General features: G+C 47.4%; 1 protein-coding gene across 2 annotated transcripts in view; it reads left to right on the top strand.

The window, feature by feature from the left end:
* Positions 1-21998, top strand: part of RHBDD1 (rhomboid domain containing 1) — a 136519-nt gene that overhangs the window by 109172 nt on the left and 5349 nt on the right. The window lies entirely within an intron of this gene.

A 21998-nucleotide genomic window follows, 5' to 3' on the forward strand; every position in this document is an offset into this window, starting at 1 on the left:
AGTTCCTTAGTGCAGGAAGAGAGAGAGGCCCTGCTGCAGTTCTTTAGTGCAGGGGCCCAGTGAAAGGGTTTGCTGCATGTTCCTGTGTGCGGTGTTGCTGATCCAGAGACTGTCCTTACGGTGGGACGTCCGGCTGGACCCCATCCCACGCGGAGCTACAGATCAGCGCTGGACCAAGCGACGCCGGTAGACCCTTTGCGAAGACACCCAGGTGTAGAGACACCTGGGCAGGTATTTACAACCTTCCACACGTGCACCAACTTTAACTTGCTCCTCACATGTGACAGGCCTGTTCACACACTTGGGTGGGCTTGGACTCTTTGGACACGGGGTTGGGAAGGAGGTTATAGCCCAGTTAGGGGCAAGGTTATAGTTGCCAGCTAGTGGCAGAGGGTGGTACATATATCTTGTTGTGTATTGCTGATGTATGTGTTAAGTTACATTCTGCATATAGTAAAGACTGTTGCTATTTTACATCTAGTGTATGTATTCATTTGTGTGTGTCCTGCGAGGAACAACTCCCACTCTGCTGGGAGCCATCGCAGGTGGAGGCGCTGCACCATATAGTAGTAGTAAGAGTAATTCACCCCAGGTTCCCCGTGGCGGAAGCTCAGCCCTCCTGGTTGCCAAACAGGTACAGCACCACACTGATAAGTAGTCAGATACACCTACCCACCTTAATCTCACTTAGGGTGGGGGTAAGAGGGCTACATCAGTATGACTATAGACTTCCAACTCTAATCCGCTTTCTTCTGCTTAGAGACAGAGGGGCCTATTCTGTAAGGTGTGATCGCGCAGATGACTTGTAGATTGACTTAAATGGGGCTTTTTCTGCCATAGGACGATATCCGCGCTATCACTCCCGTACAGAATAAGCCCCAGCTCTAGTAGCTGCGAGAAGTGCATATCCATGCGGAGAGAGAGCCCCTTTCCCGCGGATATACAACACGCTGTATTCTAAAAGCCGCTCACTCGTGTCCAAGCTGGTCGAGAGAAGGCTTTTTTAGATGCCATTTAATTCCGGCTCTGCAGATCCCTGCGTTATGGCCAAAGTGTCTCAATCTCACAAATGTTGCCAATTCGCTGGTTAAATCCAAAATGGGAAACCGGGCGGAAATACTTGCAAATACTCACATGTACAATACTGCAGCTACTAGAAAAATATGGTTTCCTCAAATCTAATTACTGTATATGTACTGATGCAGCGGCCGTTATTTGAACACTTCACGCGTCATGTACATCGGAATCCCAATTTGAAACCGCGGGATGAATTCCAGCCTCCCCGCACTAAGATGCGAGCGCGGCGAGTGCAGAAAAACGAATTTTAGTGTTCTGGCTTTTAAAAACATGAAATTGACACAGTAGCACAGTAGCACAGTACTGTACACATTACAATTCATCCATTTTATTGCAAACAAAGAAACAGAATCCATGAAATTCAAACAAAACATCCGCGATAAGCGCGGGTGCCCGGGGCGATTGGCCGCGTTCATGCTGCGTGGGGAACAGCAGAGAACTCAAAATCGGTGCCGAGATGTGTTCGAATAACGGCCGCTGCATCAGTATACTGTATATATAGTGCACAGGCCTATATTCTGTATATAGCCTTTTGTCAATATTTACAGCAGCTGAAACCCTACGATCACTACTAATAATCTGTAACTACCAAAACAGAATCCCCTATTGCAGGAGGCTGGCAAACGCCAAAACCAACATCTTACTTGTGGGTTACTTTGTTCTCTCTGCCTTTTCTCTAAGGAGAAGGACGGCGCTTTAACCTTTAGAGTGCTGGAAGTCTTTCCAGGAGCGTTCACATGACAAGACTGGCGCCCGGATGCCAGAAACAAAATTTACTGCATTTAATTCAATGAAGTGTTTCGAAATCGTCCACCAAGTCCAACTTGCTTAAAAAGACTCTTAATATTGACCGTCTAGAAAAGTTGCTACAGTATGTACCAATGTATTCAACGCAGCACGGATGTCATATTATATAGGTTAACTAAGTGTATTATTACAGTATATTATAGTATTACACCTAAAGAAAAGACTTGTGGGGTTTGGAAAACATTGTACCTTATAATGTCATCTAGGAAGATTTCGTAAAATATATTATAGCCGCCAACAAATCTTTAAGTAATAGGGAAGATTAAACAATAGGACTGGTAGGATTAAGATGCTACATTCTTATATTAACACCCTTGCTTTGGACACTAGAAATAATGTCTTGATTTCACTATTATCCTCTCTCTTTTATTGCTACTTTTAGGGCAGCTATAGATTTTTGTAAGAAAACAAATATTTGGTGGATTCAGTAGTTGATAAATGCTGTGTAAATCGTCCCGATGGGTTAACAGGTGATTAAAAAAAGGATACATTTCTGTACAGTATAATGGAATAAAGTCCAACCTATGTTTATTTCTGTCATTAAATCAAATATTGCGTACTTAGATCAAGTTGTATTTTTTTTAATCGGCTACACAAAATGCATCAGTAGCATCTAAATTAAATAGTAAATCTGAACACTGGCTGGATGGAGTGAATACAGAAAAGGATTTAAACAAAAAAAACTATTGTATGAGGACACCAATTAAAGCAGCACTGTCACATACTCACCCACTTTTATATAAGACGTCAACTAAATATAAATGACTAAGTTACCATCCAAAGTTTGAGCGCTACTATTGTCTTTATGGCTGGACGATGTAGAAGGTAACTAACAAACACATTGAACGGTCATCCACTTTAGATAAGGGCAGTTTAAAGGTTACACATCTATATTTCTTAAATGTTGTAATAAATATCATTAGAAGCCTATGAATGAATCAAAGGTGTAGGATGGAGATAGAGAATAGTGAGGGGAAGGTTAGGTGGTCAGAAACCAAATAGATGAATCAAACACCATGGATCCAAAAATGTACGATCGGCCAAATACAGTACATGTAGGCAGCTGCATAAAGGGGCCTGTGGGTATAAAAATGAATGAGAATGAACACAGTGTGTGACACTGATAAAGTCCCGACAAATAAATGGAACAAATAAATCCTTAAAGAATGCAAGAAAAATATATATTCACAGAATGTCTAAATCCTAAAGTCCTGAAGGTGATAGGAAAAGGGAGTCCCACAACATATTAAAATGTTAGTCTTTAGTAGGTGTGTTGATGCTGCTTCTGGATAAGGGAGTCCACAGATCCCAGACAGGAAATTCCAGAATACAGAAGCGCAGACAATTAAAACGCATTTATTCAAATAAAAAGAGCTATAAAATGCACTCACAATGTACATAAGTTAAAAGGGCTTATCTTTGTGTGGTGACAGTGACCCCGTTGCTCCGTGGTGCCGGCTGGAGGGTCTTCCATGCTGCAGCTGCGGTGACGTCACTCCTGGATTCTCCGGTCTTAGCAAGGATCGCCAATGGGGACAAAACTCCCTCATGTCCTTTCTCCAACGCGTTTTGCAACTGTGATATGTTGCTTCATTCCCTACACTTAACCCCGACAGGGCTTAACTCTTTAACCCCTACACTGCCAGAAGGTTTCTGCAATGTGTTGCTTACTACTGTACTCTGGCAGTAAAGGGGTTAAGATATGAAACTTAACATGGTAGGAATTGCTGCACCTGAATGAGTTCTCACTTGCTGCAAGTCATATGTGTTTTAAATGGGGCTACAGATCTGTACATCTTTAATCTTTTAAGTGCCAGGGTTGAAGTGGCACTGTAGGAGCACATGTGCAGAGGTACACAATGGAGACTGTTTTAAGGTGAAATTAAAACAAGGCTTTATTGTGGCTGTCGCTTTAAACACAGCAAAAATCAACATAAGAGAATAAGCCAAACAAAAGAAACCTATCTCTGCTTTGGAGACTATCTACACATGTAGCTCAGCCCTCTCTGACTGGGTTGGTTAGCTAAGCTATTTACCAGCCCCAAATCATGGAGACATTTATCAATACACATAGACATAGATAATAGTCTTATACGAAAAGTCTGTTAGCTGGGCTGCTGTAGGGGAAGCTTCTCTGCTCTCTTGGAACCACACCCTTGTGTGCACAGGAAATGTCAGGCTCCAGGTTAGAATCTTGTCCCCTTTGTCTTGTGGTCAGCTTGTCGCTCAAGACATCTGTCCTTCCTTGGTTCAGCCCAGTTGTGGACTAAGTAATCTCTGCTCTGTCTCCCAGTTCAGCCCAGGTGTGAGCTAAGGAGTCTCACTTCCTGTCTCAAAGGCAGGCTTTTTCTACCACCTGCAATCAGCCAGGTGGTGTTAGTTAATTGCCTACCAGCAGTTAACCACCACACTGCTGGATTAGAGGCACATTTGTGAACAGGGATAAGTCCCCTGTTACAGGCACCAGAGTAGAATAGAAGGCAAGAACGGATGTCACAGAGCAGTGACGCTCAAGTTTAGTCCTTGAGGTTTACAATCAGTCTGTTTTATGACATACTCAACCAATTAGCGCAACCTTAACAGTGCCACCGGACCTCCGGCACTTCTGCATCATGTAATCGCACCAGGAGGGATAGCATAATGTTCCCAGGGCCCAGATGCCAGAAACGGAAGTACAGAGGACTCCATAATCAGCTAGAAAATTAACCCGTGCCCCGGGCATACCTGGTACGTCATTACTCATTAGGGTCTTGTAAAGGTTAATTACCACTAGCAATGGACGGGCAGCTTGTCTGACCTTGTCGTGTTGGACTTGTAAGCAGCCTTCAACACTATTGACCATGGGATACTGTTGGGACACCTGAGGAGTCTTGGAGGGATCAGGGGATCCGCTCTGGAGTGGATCACCTCCCTAACGGACAGGACCCAGCAAGTGATCATAGGTGACCATGTATTACCTGTTGGCCTGGCCACGCACAAGGTTCCTCAGGGTTCTGTACTGTCTCCCTTATTGTTTAATGTGTACGTGAGGCCTTTAGATATCATTCGGAGACGTGGTATGTTGTGCCACCTGTATGCTGATGACACACAGATTTATGTTTCTTTTACATCAGACCCCGGGGTGTCGGTTGCTGCTCTGTCTGCATGCATGTCACAGGTAGCCAGTTGGATGGGTCAGAACTGGTTGAATCTTAATCCAGACAAGACTGAAGTCATGATTGTTGAGTCAGAGCAAAGACTTAGAGCGTGGGATCGACACCACACTAATTAATGGTGTCAGACCCCTCCCTGTGTCGGAGGTGAGCAATCTAGGAGTCCTGTTTCACTTTAGCATGAACATGTGAGTGCCGATTCTGGCTGCAGTTAGAACTGGGTTTTATTTCCTACGGATACTCAGAGGATTGTGTTAGCTTCTCTCGATGCCTGACCTGGAATCACTTGTCCACGCCTTTGTGACAACTTGGACTACGTGTAACGCTGTGCTCACCACGGACAAGGAGGGACCCCGAAACTGAGGTGAGAAGAGTAACACCTGCACCCACAGCTACGGGGACACATCTGGAAAGTGGAAAATAGGCGTCTGGAACCGTACACAGTGTGCCTTTTTGTCTGTGGATTGCCTTTCTCAAAGCCTCTTGGATCTTTTCCAGGATTCCTGAAGATCCTTGATTCGGTCATCGGCCGCTGGAACCCCGGAAGGAACTGAGGTGATGGGCAGCTGACCTGGGTGAAAACCTTAATTAATGAAAAAAGGTGATTTCAGCGTGGAGCTGTTCTTTAAAGAATTGTGGGAGAACTCTGCCCATGGAAGTGAATCTACCCAATTATCCTGGCTGTCCGCGATGAAGCATCGGAGGTATTGCTCCAGCGTCTGGTTCGTTCTCTCGGTTTGCCCATTAGTTTGGGGATGATACCCGGAAGAAAAATGGAGGGTGATATCCATCCTGCGAGCGAAGGCCCGCCAAAATTTTGAGACAAATTGTGTACCTCGATCGGATACGATGGAAAGAGTAACTCCGTGAATGCGGAATATTTCCCTAACAAAAATGTCTGCCAAAGTGGCGGAATTGGGTAGGCCTTTGAGAGGAACGAAATGAGCCTGTTTGCAAAAACGATCCACGACAACCAAAATGGTGTTCATCCCTTTAGAGGTTGGAAGTTCCACTACAAAGTCCATGGACAGATGACTCCATGGGCGTTCTGGTATAGGGAGGGGTTGTAGAAGACCGTACGGCTTTTTACGAGCGGTCTTAACCTGGGCACAAATTGGACAGGTTTTTACGTACTCCGAAATGTCCTGCAACATGGTTGGCCACCAAAAGGTACGACCAATGAGGTCAGAAGTCCTGTCAATGCCTGGATGACCGGCTGACCTAGAAGAATGACCCCACTCAAGAATCTTCTTAAGGAAGCGTGGAGCTGCATACAGACGGCCGACCGGCACCTTAAGGCCCCTCGGGAGGTTAGATTGTGCTGCAATGACCTGATCCAGGATATCGAAAGAGTTGGCCGAAATGATATATTTGGAGGGTAAGATTGTTTCGGAGATAACTTCAGAATTGTCCTCAGACAGGAATTGACGTGAAAGTGCATCTGCCTTTTGATTCTTTGAGCCAGGAATGTAAGATATGAGATAATTAAATCTCAAAAAGAAAAGAGACCATCGAGCCTGACGTGCCCCAAGGCGACGTGCACTCTCAATGTAAAGCAAATTTTTATGATCAGTAAAGATTGAAATGGGGTTCTCTGTTCCCTCTAGAAGATGTTTCCATTCCTGAAGGGCGAGTTTATTCACCAGGAGCTCTCTGTTTCCGACGTCATAATTCCATTCTGCCGAAGAATTTTATTTTGAAAAGAACCCACAGGGATGAAGTTTGGCTTGTGGGGACTGTCTCAGAGAGAATGGCGCCAGCACCGACGTCGGATGCGTCTACCTCTAAAGTAAAGGGAAGCCCGGGGTCAAGATGACGCAAAATAGGAGCAGAAGCGAAAGATTTTTTGAGGGAGTCGAAAGCTTGGAGAGCTGCAGGAGACCAGACTGCTGTGTTAGCTCCCTTTTTGGTAAGGGCAGTAATGGGAGCCACGATAGAAGAAAAATTCTTGATGAATTTATGATAGTCATTCGCAAATCCCAAGAATCGCTGTATGGCTTTCAAGGAAGTGGGTTGTGGCCATTCTAAGACAGCTTTGAGTTTGACTGGGTCCATAGAGAAGCCAGGGCTAGAGATGATGTATCCAAGAAAGGGAATGGAAGAAAGATGAAAAGAACATTTCTCTAGCTTAGCATAGAGATGGTTCTCCCGAAGGCGGGACAGGACTAACTTGGTGTGCTGAATGTGGTCAGAGAGAGATTTAGAAAAGATACGGATATCGTCAAGGTATACGATAACGAAGCTGTCGAGGAGATCGCGGAAGATCTCGTTGACAAACTCCTGGAAAACCGCCGGGGCATTACACAGGCCGAAAGGCATAACTAGGTATTCATAATGCCCATCCCGAGTGTTAAAGGCGGTCTTCGACTCGTCGCCTTGACGGATGCGGACAAGGTTATAGGCTCCGCGGAGATCAAGTTTGGAAAAAATTGTTGCCCCCTGTAGGCGATCGAAGAGTTCTTGTTAAGACCTATGTAGTCAATACAGGGACCTAAGGAGCCATCCTTCTTCTTAGCAAAAAAAAATCCCGCTCCAGCTGGCGATGAAGAATTGCGAATGAACCCCTTCCTCAAGTTATCCTGGATATACTCGGCCATGGCCTTGGTCTCAGGTATGGATAGGGGGTAAGAACGGCTCTTGGGTAGGGCAGCACCGGGAAGAAGGTCAATAGGACAGTCAAAGACTCTATGGGGGGGTAACACTTAGGAACGCACCTTATCAAAAACGTCCGCCAGGTGCCAGTAGGCCGCTGGGAGAGAAATTTTGGACTCCGCGGATAAATCCACTCCGGCTAACATCTGTTTGGGGGGAAGACAGGTCTTGAGGCATTGGGGGCTCCAACGTATGGGTTCTTTATTAACTCAATCCAGTTGTGGGTTGTGTAGTTGTAACCAGGGGAGTCCCAGAATCACATCTACTGATGGAGTATGGATCACGTCCAAGATAATTTTCTCTTGGTGACCGTCCTCCGTGGAGAGGGATAGAGAGCAAGTCTCCAGGGAAATAAAAGCTGGTTGGAGTGGACGCCCGTCTATGGCCTCCAGACCAACTGGAACAGCTTTAGATCGGAAGGGAATCTTATTCCTATAGGCAAAACTCTGATCAATAAAGTTTCCCTGAGACCCAGAATCTATGAATGCGGAGGCGGGGATCAGGGAATTATTCCAGGCCAGAGAGATGGGCAGCATTATTCTGGTGGGAAGTTTTTTAGGAGAAGAAAGAGAGGAAGAGATCACACCCAATGAGACCCTCTCATACCTTATTGGATTTTGGCGTTTCCCGGACGCAGAGGACAGCTTGCCAGAAGATGACCGGATTGAATGCAATAATGGCAAAGCCCACCATCTCATCGGCGCTGTCTCTCAGACGCGGATAGCCGATGACCTCCGAGCTGCATAGGTTCGGGCTCATCCGTGGGTTGGGGAACGTAAGGGACGAGGTTGCGGCTGGTAGACCGAGGGGAAGTGGTACGAGGAAGAGCACGTTCAAGTCTTCTTTCTCGTAGCCGCTGGTCCACGCGGATGCAGACTGCAATGAGCTCCTCCAATCTGGTGGGTCTCTCCATGGTGGCCAGCTGGTCCTTAATGGCGTCAAACAGACCCTGCCAAAAAGCTGCGGAGAGTGCGTTATCATTCCAGGAGGTCTCCGCCATGATGGTCCGGAAGTCCAAAGCGTACTCGGCGACAGGACGAGTACCCTGGGAAATATGAAAAAGAGAGGAATCCGCCGTAATCTGGCGACCAGGTGTATCAAATACTTGCCTGAATTCCTGAAGAAAGCGAGGGTAGTCACGCGTCATGGCAGGTTCCCGCTCCCAGATGGGGGATGCCCAGGCTACGGCCTTTACGTTCAAGAGGGATATAATATAAGCCACCCTTGAGCGTGCGGTAGGAAAGCGCGATGGGGATAATTCAAATTGAATCTCGCACTGATTAAGAAACCCTCTGCACTCGTGCGGGTCCCCTGCATAGCGATTGGGAGTCGGGAGACAAGGATCTAAAGCCACGGAGGAACCCGGAGAGGGAAACGCCGCAGCTGCCATGGCAGAGGGGCCTGGGGTATGCTGCAATGAGGAGAGTCTTGAGAGCTCCAGCGTCATGGAGGCGAGCTGCGCCTCTAGCTGGAGAAGTCGCTGCATGGGGCTTGGTTGCTCCACCTCTTCGGGGTCCATGTCTGTGGGGCTGAGCATAATATAACGCTGTGCTCACCACGGACAAGGAGGGACCCCGAAACTGAGGTGAGAAGAGTAACCCCATGCACCCACAGCTACGGGGACACGCCTGGAAAGTGGAAAATAGCCGTCTGCAACCGTACGGGAGTATAAGATAAAGTAAGATACTCGCCGGACGAGAAGGGAGGTTCCAGAAGATAGTTGGTACCGAGAGCCTGGGGTCCAGAGCTGGGAGGTAGATCAGGATCCGTAAGCAGAGGAAAGAGGTCGGAAAGTTCAGGAGATCAGGATACTAGCCAAAAGTCGACGTCCAGAGCGGATCCACAGCCAAGCCGGTTCGGTACACAAAAGATCACTAGAAAAGACAAAGGGACAAGAGCTAAGACAGACACGACCATGGTTAACACTGGTCATACAGAACTATGCTCAGCCAACGAAGGAATGGCTGAGCAGTGTATATATAAGAAGGGAGACCAATGGGAAGAGGGGGAGGAACGGAGGCGCGATCCCATGGGAGACAGGGATAGGAGGAAATATTGCCCCAGCTGATTTGCCTGACGCGCGGCTTGTGAGCTGTGCACGCGCATCAGGCGTGTGCCCCGTGCGGGGGGGATGTGCGCGGCCTAAGCTGGGGCCGGGAGTCCCTCTCGCAGGAGGAGACGGAGACGCGCGAACGTGCGCGCGCATGTGCGCTTCCAGTGGCAGCCACGGGGGCCAGGGAAGGGGAAGGAGAGGCCTGCTCGCGAGAGGAAATAAAGGTGAGCGGCATTTGAAGTGAGCTTTTTAAGTGATAAATACAGTTAGACTACAGTTTGACTAAAGGTGACTGGGGACTGCATCTACTGCCCACTCTTTTACTCAAGACAACAAACGGTAAGCTATTCAGATCACACTATGATCCCATGCTTGTTAGCCTGCATAGTTTAACCCCCCACCCCTTTACAACTTCTTTCACTGCAGCCTCTCCCAAAACTGAATGCATAAAACACTGAAACCCTGAATTGACCCTAGCATTGCAATGCAGCAAACACTTGACAAGGTACAGGCTCACCCCTGCTGTTTAGTCTGCACACACTCACTCTGCTCACAACAGCTCCTTGCAGCACTGCCTACCTCTGGCATCATGAACCTGCTATGTATTTTAACTTTTTTCTTTCTCCTGGCCTCATGGAGATGTTACTCCCTCTATCCACTACAAACTCCTCCATCCTGGCCCACACCCAACATCACCATACACCCTGGACTACTCAGAAGCCTTGCACTATCTACTGAATGTTGGCGGAGAACTCTAAAAACCAGCACACCAACCACTGCTCACTCAAATGGCAAACACCACAAATTTACAACTTGCAAACAACTAACCAAATTTCTACTCATACTATTACTCTCTCTAGCAGGTGATGTTGAAACTAACCCAGGTCCTCCCATTTCAGCTCTGTCCCATGCCCCTGAGAATTCCACCTTTAAATTCCAAAAAGGGCTATCTGTCGCCCATATAAACATCCGGAGCCTGCTGCCCAAACTGGATGAACTAAGGGCATGGTGCCTTATGCATAAACCCAAAGCCATCGTTCTTACAGAAACATGGCTATCCCCTAAAACCCCTGATGCAAATTTCGCCATTCAGGGATACTCCATTTTTAGGAGAGATAGGTCAAAGAGAGGAGGAGGGGTGTTATTTTATATTGCAGACACCTTACAATTTACACTGTTAAATTGCCCACCAAGTCCACCCTCTTTTGAAACTCTAGTTGGCAAAATCTGCCTCCCCGTTTCTAAGCCCATCTTGCTTGCTGGCATCTACCGCCCCCCTAAAGCCCCTCTACAATCCTTGACTGATATCACCCAATTTCTTGGCTCCATTTCCTCTCTGAATGAGAAGAGTGAGCTGCTAGTTCTAGGGGATTTCAACTTCAATTGGCTTGACCCTAAAAACCACAAAATCCAGATACAACTCAAGTCACTTAACCTATCGCAACTCATTTCCCAACCCACACGGATAAACCTGAAATCGCATAACCATTCCTTGCTAGACTGGATTCTCTCCTCAAACCCCAGCAGAATCCAATCCTCTGGCATCCTTCCTGATATTTTCAGTGACCATGCAATAGTGTACTGTGTAAGGAAAATTAAACCACCCCATTCAAGCCCTAAAGTTCTCCTCACTAGAACATTTAAAAACTTTAACCCACAACAGTTTCTGGATGACCTTACCAACTGCCCATGGCACAGAATCGATTTAATTCCCGACCCCGATTCTGCGCTCGACTATTTCCAATCCGAGTTCTTAAAACTCTGCGATACCCATGCTCCACTACGCAAAATAAGGGTACGGGGGGCCCACCTTCCATGGGTTACACCTGACCTTATAGCACTCTACCAGTTCAGGGATGCCTTGTGGAAAAGCTACAAAGTAACTGGCACTACCAAGGATCTCAATCACTACAGATGCATGCGGAACATGTGCACAAGGCAAACAAGGCATGCAAAAGCACAATATTACTCTGACAATCTCCACCAGAATACATCAAACCCAGCTAACTTCTGGAAGGTTATCAACAATATATTCCAGCCTCTTAACCATCAACAACCAAGTAATATCACTAAGGGGGATATTACTCTGACAAACCCCACTGACATTGCAAATGCATTCAATGATTACTTTGTGGGGTGTGCCACTAACTTATTAGCGAAACGCAGCACAAACCCCAAACATGAATCTCATCCTGGGAGTATCCCTACAGTACCACCCCCTCCCAACACTGCCCACAATTTTCAATTTAGCCCAGTATCTGAAGAGGAGATTACACAAGCGCTCCTCAAACTAAAACTAAGCAGCCAATGTGGACCCGACTTACTACAATCTAGGTTCCTAAGACTTGGTGCCCCAGCCATTGCCAAACCAATTGCGTCCATAGTCAACTCTATCCTGTCTGCAGGCCATATCCCTAAGACCTGGAAAACTGCCAGAGTTGTCCCAATCTTCAAAAGTGGGGACAAAAACACTGTCTCAAACTACAGGCCAATCTCACTTCTCCCAATTCTATCCAAAGTTATGGAAAAATGTGTCCACTCCCAATTAAGCGATTTCTACACCAAGACAAATTTCCCTAGCCAATTCCAGTCTGGGTTTCGTCCCAAACACTCCACCGTAACTATCCTGCTAAAAGTTTGCAATGAAATCCAGTGTGGAATGGAACGGGGACAACTCACTGGTGCAGTATTCCTAGATTTTGCAAAGGCTTTTGACACAGTTGATCATGCTATCCTGCTTAAACTCCAGAGCTCTGGAATAGGGAAGCATGCTTTAAACTGGTACTGTACTTATCAGGTAGATCCCAACGTGTCTATCTCAGGTTCTAACTCCAACCCCTTGGATATCACCTGTGGTGTCCTGCAAGGCTCTGTTCTGGGGCCCCTACTCTTCTCAGTGTTCATTAATGACCTTCCCACAGCTTGTAAGGAAGCCTCAATACACATGTATGTAGATGACACAATCCTATATGCACACAGCCATAGCCTCTCTGACCTTCAACACATACTTCAGTCTGACTTTTTGAGACTCGAAAACTGGATTTCCCAAAACAAACGGTTTTTAAACACTGACAAGACTGTAACAATGGTATTTGGGACCAAGACTAAATTTGTAAAGCTTCCAGTGACTGAGCTCCTGATTAGAACCAACGCTAAAACCACCCTAACACCTGTCACTAGTTTTAAATACCTGGGCTTATGGTTTGACTCCCACTTAACATTCGGGATGCACATTGATACCCTGACAACCAAGACCTATGCCAAACTAGGGGTACTTTACAGGAACAAATCCTCCCTAAGTCTCCTGGTCAGAAAGCGTATTGCACAGCAGATGCTAATGCCAATTATTGACTATGGAGACATAGTATATGGCTCGGCACCTCAAACCCACCTTAGCAAACTTGACACCCTCTACAATTCAATTTGTCGTTTCGTTCTCCAATGCAACTACAACACACATCACTGCGAAATGCTCAAAGAACTAGATTGGTCATCACTTGAGTCTAGGCGCAAAGTTCACCTTTCCTGTCTCACCCTCAAATACTTTCTGGGCAAGCTACCCAGCTACCTGAACAAGCTCCTCACCCCTACCACTTGCAGCACTTATCACCTGAGATCAGACTCCAAAAGACTATTCATGGTCCCAAGGCTCAACAAAGTATCCGGACGTTCCTCCTCCTTCCGTGCACCCCAAAACTGGAACAACCTACCAGAGACCCTCACATCCACCACCAGTTTAAGTTCTTTCAAATCTAAGGCTGTCTCACATTTTAACCTGGTCTGTAACTGTTTCATACGCTCATAATATATATTATCTTTAACTGTGCATGCAATGTCTTGTATATAATGTATACCTTGTTCATTTATGCAACTGTACTTGTAACCATGTATTATTTGTTTTTCTCTGTGCCCAGGACATACTTGAAAGCGAGAGGTAACTCTCAATGTATTACTTCCTGGTAAAATATTTTATAAATAAATAAATAAAGGCAGCCACGGGAGCCAGGGAAGGGGAAGGAGAGGACCGCTCGCGGCGGAGCTCCTGTGGAGCAGGAGCCGGAGAGCGTCGGGTGAGTTGTGGCCTGGGGGGACCCCTCTTGGGGAGAGATGTTCCTTGGGGTCTTACACTACGGAACTTGTACTGATTAGGAGGCTCCAGCCAGTGCAAAACGTTGCTGCTCGCATGCTTCGACGTGTCGGCCGTTCTGAACATACTACACTCGCTCTCCGCTATCTGCAGTGGCTTCCTGTGACCTTCCGTATTCAGTACAAAATTGCCCTTATGACGTATTAAGCATTTTACATATTGGGTTCAGAATGCACAGGGTTTCGCTGACTTTGGAACCCAGCGCAAGACACACTTTTTCTGTCTAGCTTTTCCCTAATTGTGTTATTCTATTCATCACATACGTTTACGCTTTGTTTTAATTCTTTTTTTTTTTTATCCTGGTGTAAGGGTCCGGCAATCCCCCCTGTGGTAGGAGCGAGTTCAGGACCTAGTCCCTGTTTCACGGAGGGACACTAAATAAAGACATGATGATGACATTATCACTAAGACAACTTGTTTTGGAAAAGGTTTATCATCAGTAAGGCTGAGTCCCCGCTGGCGCTGAGCGTGTGAGGGGGGGGTGGGTGGGCTTTGAGCTTGCTGGAAAATATAATATATTTTGAGAGGTGCGGGTAACGCATGGTTAACACATCCACACCCATTCACCTGCATCAACCTGTTGCATTGTGAACCAAACGTCAATACATGTTTTCACTATATGGAATTGGGACTATAGCTGCCTGTGAATGGGGTAGTTGATGCATGGAACAATCTCCCATCAGGTGTAGTGTGGTGAAAGCAGTATAGAAAGTGAACACACAGTTTAGGCACAAACAAAGCCTAAAAGAAAAACAGGATAACTACAGTATTTTATTAGCCATGGGGTCGCCATCTCCAGTCTGTAAGAGCCACCAACAGGTCAGGTTTTCAGGATATCCCTGCTTCAGCACAGGTGGCTCGGTCAAAGCCACCTGTGCTGAACCAAGGATAGCCTGAAAACTTGACCTGTTGGTGGTCCTTGAGGGCTGAAGTTGGCCTCCCCTGCTATAGAGGATCAGGCAGTGTGCTGGAAAGTACATATATCTTTAATTTATAGCAGTAAATATGCGCTGATACGTGATAGAGCTAAGAATGTAAAACAGGCAATAAACACTTTGAGACCATATTTCAATGCCCAGTCCTGATTTCTGCTAGTGCTGGGGTGGCCAACTTCAGTCGCCAAGGGCCACCAACAGGTCAATGGCAGCCACCTGTGCTGAAGCAGGGGTATCCAGAAAACCTGACCTGTTGGTGGCCCTTGAGGACCTATATAATTAACCCCTGTTACTGCTAGAGTCGGCTTCAAAGCCATCTGTTGCAGGCTTCCCAGAGAAGGGGTTAAGCAGAAAAGACAGATTGACACAGTGCCAGGGCAGCAGTAATCATTAACGGACATCCATGGTGCTCATGCACAGAAGCAAAGTTAGTGCAACGAGATGTTCTTTCTTAGCTGCACTCCATGCGGACTTGACATCTGCTCATTTGCTGGCCCTCTGCCTATCCTTTCAGGACGACTGGCTGCGTAAAGTAGCATTCGTTATCTACTTATTAGACAGGTTCCCCCCGCGCTGAGAGACTGGTTCCGAATGGAAGAGGCTTTGTACTAGGCGTTGGAAGAAGCTACATACTAGGTGTTGCAAGCGGCTTTGTTGGTGCACAATTGCTGCATGTCAAACTCCATTTCAATTGCATTTTCTGTACCACTATGGCACAGGTGGCCAACTCCAGTCCTCAAGGGCCACCAACAGGCCAGGTTTTAAGGATTTCCCTGCTTCAACACAGGTGGCCCAATCAGTGCTGAAGCAGGGATATCCTTAAAACCTGGCCTGTTGGTGGCCCTTAAGCTTGAGTTAACCTCCCTCCCCTCCCCCCTATGGACCTAACTCAAATTTCTCTATCTGAGCCACTGTGTCCCAAAATATTTTTTACTTTTGTTTTGGCGTATAGAAATTGCCGGCGTTTGCACATGTAAATGGCAGGCACTAAAAGAGTTCATATCAAATTTAAAGTGCCTCAAAATCACCCACCAACTTGTTTTTCTACGCTAAAAAGACACTTAATAGTGAATTAAGTTGCTATATATTCAAAGCAACACAGATGTTACATTATATAGCAGGGGTGGCCATACTCGCTTCTCAAAAGCCATCAACAGGCCAGGTTTTCTTAAGTACAGGTGGCCCAATCAGGCTCAGTCACGCCTGTGCTCAACTAGTTTTAAAGCAGGGGTGGCCAACTCCAGTCCTTAATAGCTACCAACAGGCCAGGTATTAGGCATAGCCCTGCGTCAGCACACATGGCTCAATCAGTGACTCAGTCATTCTGACTGAGCCATCTGTGCTGAAGCAGGGATCTCCTTAAAACCAGGTGGCTATTGTGGACCGAGTTTGCCCCCCCTCCCTATTATACAGGTTAACAAGATGTAATTGCCACAGTATGGCTATTATATATATTATTACACTAACCATTTGTATTTACCATTATTAGTTATAAATAAAAGACACAATTCTGTTTTCACGTAAACAAAATGTCAAAAATTATTACAAACAAATTATGCGTCTTCATATATACATTTAAAAAAAAATGTTTTTAATACTTTTTACCACTAATATTTTCAAGGGCACACAAAAAAAATGTTTAATCGAAAACTTTGTAAATACGCTCCAAAGTCTGAAAGGCAGTTTACAGGTGACATGAAGGACAGATTACCAACCAGATTTTACATGCATGGTACACAATGTTAAAAGGTTTGTGTACCAGTAACCTTCAACATGGTAACATAGCAAAAACTAAAAAGGAGAATGTAGTACGCCTGTATTTACATTTAACTGATTGGGTGCATTACCAAACAACAAACCTTATTAAATCTCTCCCTATGTCTATTTCATGAATATTTTCTGTTAAACTCTTACAACAGGTGACAATTTCTCATCCTTTTATTCTGTTGGATCAGAAGTTAATAACCCAAAGGTTCTCTCTCTAACATACATTAAACCCGTTAGGTGCCCTAAGACGTCACCGGGTTCGGAAGACAAGGAGCCCTGTGACGTACTGGTTATGCCAGCCTTTTACAGCTTGGTTTCCAGGGGAGATCGCGTTCTGCACTTACGCGACTTGACGCCTCTTCTGTTTCTGGATTGGGTGGCGATGCCGTCACATGATCGCGATGGATTTGGGTATTGGATGGCTGGTGCCGTGACCCCAAGGGTTGGTCAGAACCAGAGGTGCAAAGCATTTCAGATCAAAGTGTTGGCTACTTTGTTAGCAGGGAAGGGGTTAAACAATTACACGCACTCTGCTATACCGGCAAACCCAACATACACAATAAAAACTCAACTTTCCACCCCAAGTCCAAATACTTTACTCCTTTCTGAGTTGAAGATGACAGATCCCATTAAGAACAAACCAACGAAATATGCCTGGGGTCTTTTCTTTCTTGGTGGGCATGTATTGTTTCATCACAAGAGTGCAAGAGTCGGCCTTTCCCACTTCCAAAGCCACGTTATTTCACAATTCTGACACGCTGCACCTCTGCCCATGTAAGACCTCTGACTTTGCCAGGACACCCAGCACTTCCATCCGCTTAGTTACCAGGTGCGCTAACACAGCAGCAAACGTCTGGAAGTTTTACATGAGGGCTGCTGAAACTAAGATTTTATTTCAGAAATAACCATTGCAGGGTTCTATAGTGCAGATGGCAGCTTTGTACTTTATTGAATGGCTTTAAGATGAGATAATGCTATGGAACTGCAGGCCCTCTGCTGTACGTCTTTACAGTTGCATTGCACTTTGAAGAAAAAAGAGGCGTGCATGTAATTATGTGTTTCTGACCAGACTATAGAAAACGGAGACTGAAAGAGCTGTCCTCACTTCGTTAATTGGTTCGTGCTCCCCTGTATTTAGGCACAAAGCCATTCGTTTTAAGACACTTAACCTTTTTTTTTTTTTTTTTATAAACCATGCTGTCAAAATGTGTCCTTAAATCATTAGTTCTACCTCCCCAACACCTTTTGGCAGCACTTGAAAAAAAAAAGGCTTTTCACACGATGTAGAAGTATATTGACAGGTCCTATTGAGCTTTTGAACACTTTCTCTCTATGCTCTTAGGATTAGAAGCTTGTTCCCAGCTGGACCACTTAAAATACAATGTATTGGTTTGAAAGGTCTCATGTACAGTAGTCTTTCAGTAGAAGGTGCTCTCTCACAGCAGAAAAGAAAATGAGGTGCAAAGAATGCCAACAGTGCCCAGATTGTGCTCAAAGAATAATTTACAGCGCATGTAATATACTGTCAAATTCATAGACATGTTGCAGATCAAACACTGAAGGGTTAAGATGACTTTTTGTGTGTAGTGCTGATGACTGGAACCCATCAGAAAGATATGTTTTGTTTGTTTTTTACTGAGATTTCTAAGTGACACCCAACACAATGCGAGCGAGTTGTGCATAAGATCAATGGACCATTTGGGGAAACTGCCTTACTTATCAGAAAGGTTGCTGTAGGAGTTGTGCGCTGAGGTCAAACACAGGAGACGTGTTAGGGGAAAATAAACGTAGGCTTTATTATCCAGCAGCGTTAACCAGAAAACAGCTTCATATCAGAAAACACAATTAGCACAGAAAACAACCACCAGGCCTAACCCCATGTAGGGGACAGACTCAGGCCGAGTCCATAGACGGACAGGCCGTGCTGAGGCGTGCGGACGCTCCGCGCTGAGACCCTGCATCCTCAATGAGGATGCCTTGAGAGGGGGCTCACGCGAGCGTCCGCAGGCGTGCTGACGAGATGGAGGTTTCAGCCGAGCGCCAAGCTGTTTTTCAGCGTGCTGTCGGCTGAAAACCTCCAATCACAGCACAGCAGCGTCAACGTCACGGCGCCGTGACATTGACGTCAGTGTGTCGCGGGCGATTGGCCCAGCGACGTCACTGCCCCGCCTCCAACCACCTCCCCCCGGCTCCCTTCGCGCACGCTGGTTCGCCTGCAAGTCCGTGCAATCGTGCTGACTGAAGCAGGCGAGCCTCAGCGTTAGCACGCCTCCGCTCTCCCCATCCCTCTGGCCTAAGGCTGCGCTTATAGTGCCGGCGACGCGACGGTCAGGCTACGGTCGCTGAAAAAATCAAATGGAGATGACTTCCAGCGATCGCAACCGAACCGTCGCTCCGTCACACGCGCTTACTATAAGTGCACGCGACGGCGGCAATGCATTTGTTTTGCCGCAACGTCGTTGTCGCCGGCACTATAAGCGCAGCCTAACATTCAGCAGTCCCAATCGGAGGGCTGGAAGACTAGGCCTCTTACAAACCTTTAACACAAGTCTACAGAGAGGTATCTGTAGGCAGGGCAGAAGTGCGGACCGGGGGGAATGCCGGGACAAGTGCCCTGGGCCCGGTGGCTGCGGGGGGCCGGCGGCCGGACAAAGCAGTTGCTGCCCGGCCCCGGCTCTTGCCCAGCTCCTGGCCTCCCTCACTCTGTCCCACGCCAAGCTTCTAACGCTGGAACGCGACGGGCCTCTCTGAACTCAGCGTGCCGGAAGCAAGCTGGGCCTCAGCTTCTGGCTTGCACCAGCACGAGAGAGGGGCTCAGTGCGTGCCAGTGTCGGGAGCTTGGCGTGGCGTCGTAGATATTGGGGGGGTGTGGGTGGGTGTATTTTTTAATATGTATTGGGGGGGTGGGTGTATTTTTTTTATATGTATTGGGGGGTGGGTGTATTTTCTGTGTATGTATTGGGGGGGTGTAGTGTGTATTTTTCTATGTCTATCGGAGGGAGTGTAAGGGTGAGAGTGAGGAAAAGAGGGAGTACGAGTGACACGAAGGAGAGAGAAATACATGCGAGGCAGGGGGGATTGAGTGACAGTTGGGTAATTGATGGAGGGGGGAAAATGAGAGGGGTGAGTGAGGAGGGAGTGAGACGGAGGGGAGAGAAATACCTGGGAAGAGTTGGGGGCTCGTTAGGTATGAAATTGGGGGGGAGGGGGGAGGCTCGCAAGATCGCCGGCAAGGGGGGACAGGGGGCAGAAGTAACTAGACCTGGGCCAGGGGAAATCTGTCTGTATGCCTGAGGCAGAATGCTCTCCACATCAGTTCAGGGTCTGTGGGGGGTTCCCTCTGGTGAGTTCCAGGAACCGATACTGCCTGGAACGTTGAGGACTAAAGGAATGGAGGGATTGTGAGGAGTGGTGGTGGGTTGAGGAGTGAGGACAGAAGGAGTGGAGGGATTGTGAAGAGTGGTGGTGGGCAGAGGAGTGAGGACCTGAGGAGTGGAGGGTGTGTGAGGACTGGTGGTGGGCGGAGGATTGAGGACCTGAGGAGTGGAGGGTGTGTGAGGACTGGTGGTGGGCAAAGGAGTGAGGACCTGAGGAGTGGAGGGAGTGTGAGGAGTGGTGGTGGGCGGAGAAGGGGGGGGTTCAGTCATCAGTGCAGAAACACGCCAGGATAGGAGGAGTGGGGAGACGAGAGAGTAACAAGGCAGAGGGGTGTGGGTGGAGCAGGCACGGAGCAGCATCAATGTCCACGGGAGGCTCATGTCCAGCCTCCTCCAACTGATCATGGCACGGAGGCAGTTGAGATTTAGCAGCTACAAAACCTGAAGATAACGGATGACGAGAATATACATTTCTTATATGAAATATAGTAGTGTGCTACGATGTCATTCCTCGGAGTATGGCATTCATACCCACTATGTCTGTTAAGAATGTCAAGTAGAAGTAGATAACCGATGTGGTACACAGTGCTGGTATAGTACTGCGCAGTGCCCAGCACTGTAAGAAGCTGACATTAAGCGGAGGTTGAAGGCCAAAATAGCTGAAGAGGCAACACATTGTAGAGGGTCAGGTGGAGGGTCTCCTATGGCGGTGCTATACAATGCCTATAAGAATTCTTTGAAGCACCTAATCCACCCCGACATCGAATGGGTCAGGGACACAGGCCGACCAATGCCAGATGAGGAAGCAGGTAACCAAATGATAATATGTTAAAGGTCATTACTGTATGTTATCAACAATATTATGCACTACTCACATACCTGGAATGTGCAGTAATATTAATGTAAAACAGCGGTGCGCAAACTGGGGGGCGCAAGACTATGTAGTGGGGGCGCGGGCTGCTTGCAGGGAAACCTGGGGGCGGGCAGAGCTGTGCACGGGCGGCCAGAAGCTCCGTGCTGCTGCTTCTATGTCTGTGTCTTGCAGAGGGGGCGGGGCTTCTCTCTGCACACAGACAGCCCCTCCTTCTCTTCCTGTCTGCTCACTAGTCGTGAGCGGGTTGGGGGGTTGGGGGATCGGAGCATGTCGCCCCCTCAGGAGAAAGTGTGTGTGTGTGTGTGTGTGTGTGTGTATTGTGTGTGTGGGGATTGAGTGTGTGTGTGTGTGTGGGGGGGGGGGATTGAGTGTGTGTGTGGGGGGGGTATTGTGTGTATGTGTGTGGGGGGGGGATTGAGTGTGTGTGTGGGGGGATTGTGTGTGTGTGTTTGTGTGAGTGTGTGGGGATTGAGTGTGTGTGTGTGTGGGGGGGGGGTATCGAGTGTGTGTGTGTGTGTGTGTGTGTGTGTGGTGATTGAATGTATGTGGTGATTGATTGAGAGAGTGTGTGTTGTAATGCAGTGGTGCGCAAACTGATTGAGTGTGTGTGTTGTAATTGATTGAGTGTGTGTTGTGATTGATTGAGTGTGTGTGTGTGTGTGTGTGTGGTGATTGAGTGTATGTGGTGATTGATTGAGAGAGTGTGTGTTGTAATGCAGTGGTGCGCAAACTGGGGGGGGGGGGGCAATGAGGCGCAAGATTATTTAGGGTGGCGCAGGCGGTGTGCAACGAAAACTGGGTGCGCGGGCCGGCAGACGCTGTGCGCGAGGGGCGGCCAAGAAGATGTGCACGGGCGGGCAGCCGAAGATGTGTGCGGATGGCTGAACAGGATAGTGCAGGTGGCGGCAATGTGATGGTGTGTGAGCGCACACGCAGGGGCTTCGGAGGTACAGGGAGGAGCACGCCCGAGCACGGTGAAGTCAAACGCCCCTCCTTCGGTGTCTGCCCTGCAATAGCGCTGTGATCCTGCTCTCCTCTGCTGGCAACCTGCTTCACTGCGATCCTCTGCAAGTGAAAGGGTCGGCTGCCACTATATCACTCATACTATGAATGTACAGAAATTATGTAAAAAAACTGTGAAAACACAACATTGAAAA

Source organism: Ascaphus truei, chromosome 14 (genome assembly GCF_040206685.1).
Source record: "Ascaphus truei isolate aAscTru1 chromosome 14, aAscTru1.hap1, whole genome shotgun sequence".
NCBI lineage: Eukaryota > Metazoa > Chordata > Amphibia > Anura > Ascaphidae > Ascaphus > Ascaphus truei.